The sequence below is a fragment of the Rhagoletis pomonella genome, unplaced genomic scaffold (assembly GCF_013731165.1).
Source record: "Rhagoletis pomonella isolate Grant_MI unplaced genomic scaffold, Rhpom_1.0 Rhpom_scaffold_00013, whole genome shotgun sequence".
NCBI lineage: Eukaryota > Metazoa > Arthropoda > Insecta > Diptera > Tephritidae > Rhagoletis > Rhagoletis pomonella.
The window spans coordinates 22,089,485-22,099,768 of record NW_023458567.1 but is presented as its reverse complement, the minus strand read 5'-3'; positions in this window follow the sequence as shown (position 1 = coordinate 22,099,768).

Genomic DNA, 10,284 nt, shown 5'->3' with positions numbered 1-10,284 from the left:
GCATACGAGACGATAAATTACCCTTTACCACATTCGTCGTCATTTCAACAACAAGTCAGATGATTTTCAGCAACAAGTCAAATGGCTTTCAGCAACAAGTTAGATGATTTTCAGCAACAAGTCAAACGACTTCTGCAACAAATGATGACTCTCATGTTTTCGGAGCCGTTCAACTGCCACGTTTGCTGGTTTCGTGCACGATCATTCAGAGTACAGATTTGCCGAAGTCAATATCAGTATGAGCAGTTATAAGCATCGTTCACTTGTGGTGGCTGTATTTGCAAGACAGCACGCAATGCGCTCGTGTTTAGTCATCCTCTAATTTCGTTTAGGTATCGATACTACTAAGCCAACGCCGCTGCTCAGTCATACAAAGCAGCGGTATTGAATGAGTATGAACAGTTGACGATCAACCAATGCCATTCCCTGGTTACTACTAGTTTTAATAAATTGTTAGTTTAATTTCCTATTAAATTTACAAATACATCGAAAATTTGTTTTAGAGAATCAATGTGAAATAATTGCAGAAACGATTAACCGGTTTGCTGAGCAACCGAGACGTCTGCTTTTTAAATAAATTTTGTAAAACAAATCGGCAAGTACATATCGTCCCCCGCGTGCCAGAAATATGAATATGTAAAGATGAAAATCTTGGGATTTTTTATTTTGAGTAGATTTTCTATAGTTCTAGAGTTCTTGAAAAGAAAAAAAAGGTGCACAAAATTACGCGGAAAAAAACATTTTTCAAAAAGTCTAAAAAGCTTACAGCCTTATTCTGTATCATGAACGATAGGCAACACGAACGATTCGTCTGCAGAGGAATGCTTCAAAAATTAGTCCGGCGGTACCATTTTAACCGGTTTAAACGCAACCGAGACCATTGCAACGTAATGTATGAAAAGCAAGACGAAGACGACCGATAGAATTTAAAATCGCAATCAGAGAGGTTGTCGTCTGCAGACGAATCGTTCGTTTTTCCTATCGTTCGTGATACAGAATAAGGCCCTTAATGTCTAAAAAAAAAAGAGTTAAAACTGTTCTGAGTTACTAAGCGTAATTTTTCAGAACTTTTTTTCCTTTTACAGAACTATACAACGATTGAAAAGCTACTCAGAATAATTTAAATTCTTATTTTTTTACATTAAACTTTTTCGGCTTCTTTGGATAAAAAATTCTCAAAATTTTTGAAATTTTTTAAGGTACCTTTTCAAACGTAATGTGGAACGATTTTCCGTCATCCCTTGTCAAATTTGTCTCCAAACCAAATTTGACAAGGGATGACGGAAAATCGTTCCACATTACATCACACTCCTACCCTGTCGGAAACACCAACAACGAAAATGAGAATACCTTTTCAGACCTTTTTTTGCTTACAAGAACTCTAGAATTATTGAAAAGCCTTCTTTTTTGTTTTTTTTTTGCTCACATCCACCTCATGTCAATATTGTTACATTGACGGTATTGAGGCTTATAATCCTTTATGATATTTTTAAATTTACTACTACATGACCATGCAGTTTTTTCTCCTTGAATGCACAAAAAACATTGGAGGTAGCATTCTTTGTACTCCGATTTAGATACTGCCAACGTTTGTTTTTAATGCTATAGCATTACAATAACAACAACAACAACAACAGTTTTTTCGGACGTCGATTGTTTATCTGCGAGACTAAACACGTTCTTGCGTGCAAAGTGAGGGCTGTACCTAGGGTTGCCAACATTTTCTAAGATATTTATAGTACCTTTTCAAACAAATTGGAAAAAATATAGTACACTTCAAATATATATAGTATTTTATTTAAAAGCAAAAGGAAAAACGATTTTTAAGTGATGGCAAATTTCTTCCTGTGAATGTCGAAGTAGGGACAAAACGATACAAATACCAGTACATACTCGATACTTTTCGTCCGATACCAAGCAATTTTGGTATCGATTCTTTTGAACCGAGTACTGAGTAGGTATCGGAAGATAAAACTTTTATCGAAACCCGATTCAGTGATAATTTTTTCCTGGACTCTTATTTTTTAATCCAATAATTATTGTGAATAGTTAAAAATTTTTGTCAGTTTAGTTGCCAACGAAAATAAAGTCCTACAAAGAAAGACCCATTATCATCTAATCTAAGTCCACTTTTTGTGAAAACTCATATTTGGCTATAGGGAGCAAGATAAATTAAAAACGCAATGTCTCCAAAAGGACTAACTAGCGTGATTGTTTTATTTCTTCCCGTTTATATTCAATTTAAGGCAAATTTTTAAGTCCAAAAGAGGCCCAGAAAATTTGATAAGCTCACAAAAAATTTTGCAAAATTCTTGAAGGAAATGTTTTGAAAGGTTGTTTTGCTCTCCTGTAAAATTTTTACAAGTGGACTTAGCAACTTTTCACTCTAAGCTAGCCATATGAACGCCTGCACTACATTATAACATTGTCCTCCAAAAATTATCAAGATTATTACTTCTTTCAGAAATATACCATTGTTACTCTGCAAAAATGTTGTTGACCAGTGTTATAATACAGATAACTTTTATTAATTAGTTAATTTGGATGAAATAAATTATAATTATTCTCGTTGTACAAAATAAATAGTTGTGTATAACAAATAAAATACGTACATACGTACATAAAAAAGAAGCAAATTATGTTAACAAAATTCTGTGGGGATTTTACAAAACAACTTATCGGACTTTGTACCTTTTTCTTGTTTTTTTGGGAGGCCATCCTAGTAAAACATGTTTCTTCTAAAATCAAAAATGATCGTCAAATAAGTTATTTTCACAAAAATTCATAGATATGTGATAGCGTTTTTTTAAAAACAATTCTTATATATTCATGAACAAATATCGATATAAGTAGGTATCGATACTTTCAGCCCGATACTAAGTAGGTATCGATACTTTCTTTCGATGCTACTTCCAAGTAGAGGTATCGATACTTCGATGGTATCGTTTTATCCCTATGCCGAAGTTGTTGGAATAGAGTAGAAATGAAATAATTTTAAGTAAATTTGTTAATTCTTTCTCAGTTATGTTTCCTTTTTTGATTATAACCTTTTTTGATTATAAACTCACAATGACCTTTTAAAGAATATTTCATTTAATATTGTTATTTCAGTATAAAGGTCATCTATTTTAATACACATTTTTTCGAGAAAATTACTGAAATATATTTATAGTTATGATTGAAGAAATATAGTATTTTTGCGTACTAAGTATATTTTATTCATACAGTATATAATACGCCAACCGGAAAAATAGTACAACACTATATATTATAGTACGGTTGGCAACCCTAGCTGTACCATGTATGGCACTTCTATCTATTAAATGGTTTGGCTTCGAGAAGGCGAATCATGAAGGGTATAGTCAGCTTATTTAAATGCTAACCAAGTTATAAACCGTTTGTTTAATGGTTCACGTGAAGCGATGAAGCAAGTAATAAAATGATTTGTGGCAAGTTCTCGCTTTATAAATGGTTTGATTTTATATTTATTGCGTTTTCTAAATATGAATATTTTAAATTGTATTTGCATACATATGTACATACATATTTATGTACATTAAAAGCCCGATTCTTTGCACTTGACCAAATCAAAATTTTTACAATTTGTCAGTTTCTTATTATTTATCAAGGATTGGGATTCTAGCAAAATGTATTTAACAAAGTGCGATTGAATTTGACATTGCTCTCGTAAGAATCATCCTATAATACCAAATTTGGAAAAAATTTTCTGAATTTTTTGACATTATAGTACCTTAAAAGAGAGCCACACTGAGTTGTAGGTGTGTTTTTGTAATAAAAATGGAAGAAATTGTAAAAGATAACAGCAAATGCCAAAAAACTGGTGACCTCAGCTGTAGGCATCGTACAGTTCCATAAGTAACGTAACTCTCATTCTTATCGTTTTTTCTGGCAGGCTGTAGGTGTTTTCGGCCCAGTGTGTTATACTACGTTTATACGCACGTATTATTTGCAAAATGGTAAACTTTACCGTATAAGCGCTGAGTTAATTTTTTATTTGCAAATAACTAAATCACGCAAATAAGTATTGATTAGTGGTACTATTTGCAAATAAGCGCGAGACACCGCCATTCTTAGGTTTATTTTCTTTTTCGATGGTCATCTTATTGCCTTTTTATAATCAAGACGTTGCCAGTTTTAACTTTATTTTCTTTTTCGATGGTAATTTTATTGCCTTTTTATAATCAGGCAGTATCAAAAAAAGAATTTTTCACCATCGAATAAACAATGAGTTAGGTATTTGCAAATTATTTTTATTTTCAAATAGCTTACGTATAAACGTAGTATATGTGTATTTTGAATAAATTTTAATAGAAATGATCTCAGCTGTAGGCATTTTTTGGCAATCAGCTGATAGTGTTTTTATTTAGGAAACTGCACGATGGCTGTAGGCATTTTTGGCAATCAGCTGATAGTGTTTTTACTGAGAGATTTTTGTCTTATAAATATTGGCACACAATGCGAAGGGAGCTTTTACTTGAAAAAAGACTTGATGCAATTTCTTAACAAATAATTTATCAAGAAAACACAGAAGTGGGCGGTAAATAAGAATTCTTAAGTATCCAGTTATCAAGAAAAACAAAAAATTATCATGTCTATTACGGTATCCGACGTATGACATCCGCACGGATCTAATCCGATTCGCTTTTTCCGACAGCGCGAATCTGATGAGACTCGTGCGGATGGTATCCGTCGGATATTCAAAAAAATCCTATTATGGTCCGATTTGCTTAACATTTGGTACGTAGGTAGCTTTTTACCTAGATTAGCATATAGGATCCTTTTTTTCCGAGAAGTGGACCAGGGACCGATCTCTTCGAAAAAAAAAATCGTATTCATGGTCCGATTTGCTTAAAATTTGGTGCGTAGGTAGCTTTTTGCTTAGATTAGCATATTTGATTCTCTTTTCCGTGAAGTGGACCAGAGACCAATCTATTCAAAAAAGTTTTATTTATCGTCCGATTTGCTTGAAATTTAGTATGTAGGTAGCCTTTTCCTATATTAACATATAGGATTCGTTATTTCTTCTACTATGTTCCGTTTTGTTTGAAATTTGGCGCGTAGGCAGCTTACTACCTGGATGTACATATAGGATACTTTTTTCTTATAGGTGGACCAAGGACCGATCTATTATATAGAATAGAATTTAATGATTGTTTTACAGTTCGAAATGTTTTAAAGCGCCGCAAAGCAAGCGGGTATTGGCTATTTATCGATACTTATTATCTATACCAATTATATTAAGAGAAGTGCCACCTTTTTGTAAGAAGTGTTCTCACGAACGGCTGTACCGATTTTTTTTAAATAGACTTTTTTGGTTATAGCTACCGCATATTTCTGGAAGCATTTCGTGGTAGAGACCTGGAATTTGGTATGAAGGTTTTGAAATCAATCCCATACTCTTGGAGAAAAGTGAGGGAGAAAAGTTGTGTGACTTAGGTACAGTTCCGAAGTTATTGCAGATTAAAAGTTTCACGCCTATGGGAGGTGCCACGCCCCCTTGTAAAAACTCATTCATATATACCCTACTATAAGCGCCTACCATGAATATGTCTTCATACCAAATTTCAAATTCATGTGATGTATGATTTCGAAGTTATGGCTGATTAAAAAGTTCACACCCATAGGAAATGCCACGCCTCTTTTACAAAAGTATATCTACTTTACTATAAGTACGGTGACCATATTCACCAACGTAAAATAAAGGACTTTTTTCAAAATGATTTGGGAATACGTATTTATATACAACTTGCATGATAAAAGTACCTTACCCATATCGTAATTTAAATCAAATATTTACCAGTTAATTATATTATTTAATTGTACAAGTTCCCCTCTGAAGCGAAAAATGAAACCAAATCCTTTTCAACGACTTCGCCATCCTTTGCTACCAAAATGCGTTTACCATAATTCATACTGCACGACCAAGCCAGCACACAGTTGTTCAAAATTGGAATTGAATGTTCATAATTCACCAGAGCCTTCATTATTTTGGTGAACATTTTTATAAAATTTAATTTTTTTGTAATCTTTCGTTTTGGGAAAACCATAGAATTGTTTTCAACAAGGTTTTGCTATGTAACATTTATTAACTGGAACAGGAGAATACATTTTCTTCAGAATTGCTACTTTTTCTGCATTTTTCACTAAAAAATTTAATATAATCCATATATGTAATACTCCTATATTGGCAGTTAGAGCTAGTACCGTCCGAAAACACTACAGTACAGATATATGAATAAACACGTACGAAAGAAAAGGAACACATACGTTTATAAATAAACATGTACACAACACATATACAAAAACGGCACTCAAGTACACAATACATTGACAAAAACGGTACTAGACTGTCTCGCTTTGATTTCGGAATGCTTACACGTTGAGAAGTTAGCTTACTGCCAATATAGAAGTATTACATATATGATATAATCAAATAAAAATTCACAAATCAGGCTCAACTGGTCTCTTGCAAATATTGTAAGCTTTCATAAAAATAAAAAAAATTAATCAAATTAAGTGAAAAATGAAAGCTCCAGTGAATTATTGTTCTCTTTCAGTGAAACTGGAAACTCAGCGTGCAACACGATCCTGGGCACAACTTTCCCTGTGCTTTACAGATTGTAAAAAGATTACCGATTAAATAGAAACCCTTAAGTGGGGTGCTAAACAAACTGGCGAAGGTTTTCATTATATTTTATAAGGGATATTTTGATTTTTCATATTCTATGTTTAAAAGTTTACCTCTGAAAAATGCAGAGCTGATTTAAAGGACAGTTTAAGAAATAAAGGACAAAAGGCGTCCATTATTATGAAAAAAATTATAAAGGACAGGGGGTTAAAATAAAGGACTGTCATTTAAAATAGAGAACGGATGGTCACCCTAACTATAAGCATCTATCATAGATATGTATGTGAACACACCAAATTTCAAAGTCATGTGACTTACGGTTTCGAAGTTATAGCTGATGAAAAATGTCACGCCTATGGGAGGTGCCACGCCCTCTTATCAGATCCCATTTTTTATACCCTAGATTACGTCCAAGGTCACTCTCTATACACCAGTTAAAGCCCCATGAAAACCCATTCAGTAGTTCCGGAGATTAGTGAGTTCAAACAGACAAACAATTTACAGTTTTATTATAGTATAGATAGATTGATTTCATATAACTTGTGCATAATTCAATTTATTTCGACTTTTCAAACAGGTGGCAACGCTCATCAAAATATTTTCAAAACATATCATTTTAAATCCCTTTGTAAATCCAAATTGAGATACATACCTCAATTACCTAATTGCCTTAATTTAAAATGAATTTGATTTTTTAAACAAGTGGCAACCCTTCTATGTGTAGTGAAGAAATAAAGCCTTTTCAAAAACATTTCAGTTGATACCCGTATTGTAATAATTGATTAACTTAACTTTTTAATAACTCTTTTCGAAAAAATAAAACCACATCTATAGGCCAAGCCTTATAAACAATTTGACACCTTATTTTTGGAAATCGAACGACCGGTGCAGTTCTGATGATTTTAACAAAAAATTTCGTTTTATATGAGTATTTTTTTGCATAATAATGAACAGTTATTTTAATCTTAATCTTAACCTCAATCGCAATTTTAATTTTAATTCCAATTTTTTATCCTAACCCAACCAGGGATGGCCCCCAACCTTCTTCTGTCGCTTTTTCGTTTGGAATTAGAGCCCAACGAGTGTGTCGCTTTTTCGTTAAGCAGGGATCACACGATGTGTACATTTGTACATTTTTACAGTTACAGATAGGTGTTGTTTGGGAAGCTCCCAGTGGGAAAATGTAATATATAGTAATCGAAAAAAAAATCAGTAAAACAACCCTTCTCACATTCGAAAATGTATTTTTTCCCCAGGGCGATGTCCTAAGAAAAGTGGTTAATGCCCCACTGCATTACCTAGTACTATCGAGAAATGAATGTGATTTAATATGAAAATTTTGGGACTTTTTGAATACATAATAAGAATGCTGATTACATATTTTGTAGTAATATAATCGAAAACTCATAATAAATTCATTATATTATTTATCACGCATGTAATGCATTACTACTTTTCCGACTGGGATGGTATTGCATTTGGCGTACGCGAGATATTGGGCGCCAAGCGCCGATACGCATGTATGAAGATATGTATGTACATTCATATAATTTTTATATCTTGTTAAAGTAAGCAATTGTTTTGATAATTAAATTTGGGTATAATAATTGGCCAAGCACTGTATTTATAACAGACCACTTGATACAAATATAATTTTGCATGCACGTTAGCACATGCGTATGTACAAATGTATGTATGTGTGTATTAGTATATAGTTTTTACAAATCTGCACTCGCAACATTTAATGGGTATTAAAAATACATATGCCCACATGTTCATATGTATGTATGTTTGTACATACAAACACAGTAGAAGCAAAATATAGTTTGGAATCACCTCAAAAATCAACTGCATTGTATATTCAAACCTAATCGTAATCTGGTCAGTTGGCATATGGACTGCGTCTGAGAGAGTGATTGTTGTCGGAACGTTTAACGAAGCATAACTATGTATTAAACGAACAATACACATAAAGAGCTATTAAAATAATAATAAAATAACGTCTATAAACATAAATATAGAGATATTGAGCTTGCAAAAAGTAGAAAGAATATGGTTAGCAACCAGCTGAATAAGAAATTGGATGAATTGGAACAGTGGTTCAGGGAAAATCCTAAATTACCAGAAAAAATAGGTACTATGTTTATGCATGTGTGTTTATTATGTTAAAGTGGATTTTGTTTTATAAAATTTGTTGTTTTAATGTATGTAAGCATATATGTATTAGACTGCATCATCAAAAAAATTGCAGTTTTTCCGCCGGGATTACAAAATGTTTTTTATTTGAAAACGTTCATTAAAATATTAAGATTTACGTGAGCTGGGCCGATTTGAATATAGCTCCAAAAATTGAGTTGCTTATGAGTAAAACTAGTTTCTAAAGAACTTAAAAAAAATCTCCTCAGATGACAAAACAGTTTAAGTTTAAAAAATTTGGATAAAAATATTTAAAAATCTTTTCCACGGAATCGTAATAATTAGATTTTTAATGCTGTTTTTGAGCTTTTTTCAAAGATTGGACTTAGACTTACTTATGAGGTATCAGTGGAAAATGTCCCTTTTTTTCTCAAATACCAACACATCTTAATTCAACTTGGAGTGACGCCCGTTCATCCTACCTTTCTCCTTCATACTTTGAATAAGTTTATTTGCAAAGTAATAAAAAGGGTAAGAAAATACCTTTCCAATCATACCTCACAAGTCTAGATGGGAATAGTTTTGGCACAGTTATTCACGTTTTTCTTACACAAATATTTAAAAAAAGTTAAATATTAGTTAATATAGTTGAATATTTGTTTTTAATATTTTTATGCACATTTTTTAAGCTTAAACTGTTTTGTCATCTAAGGGGATTTTTTCAAAAACTTCTTTAAGAAACTATTTTTATTCATAAAACACTTTTTTCGGAGGTATTTTCAAATCGGTAAATCTTAAATATAACAGATTTTATAATTCCAATGGAAACACGGTACCGATTTTTTTTTTGTATGGGGATTGCTACAGTCTAATGTACATACGTACATACTACAATTCAAGCCAAACTTAACCAAGCGATTAAATAATACAAGGTGGCGCAAAAAGTATCACCCGATTTTCTTTTGTCGCAATTGCAAAAGTTAGCCATTTATTTTAATGTTGTTCTTGAGGGCCTGAAGGGTCTTCGTCTTGTTCACGAAGAACAGTCTTTTTAGGTAACCCCACAGAAAGTAGTCTAGTGCCGCCACGTCAGGTCGGGCGATCTAGCTCGCCAACCGAAATCGAAACAATTTTACCGCGTTCTGGCATCGTATACCTCGGCATTTTGAAACACAATAAATTTCATAGCTGTCACCCGTTATATATAAAAAACCAATTATATTTACTGCCAACAGAAAAAGTTTTAGCGTCTTCAAATAGAGTGATACTGTTTGTGCCACCCTGTAATTAGTGCTTATCAGTAGCATAAGCAAATACCAACCCACAAACAGTTAGTATATGGGGCATTTCGCGTCAAGCGAACAGGGAAATAAATAATATAAAAAAAAACTTTTTAATATACAACGCTTTTATAAATGGACGAAAAAGTAGAAAATAATATTTCTCAGTCCCATAGAATTTGTTTTGATAACTTTTGATTTTGAAATTTTAGCAAAAGT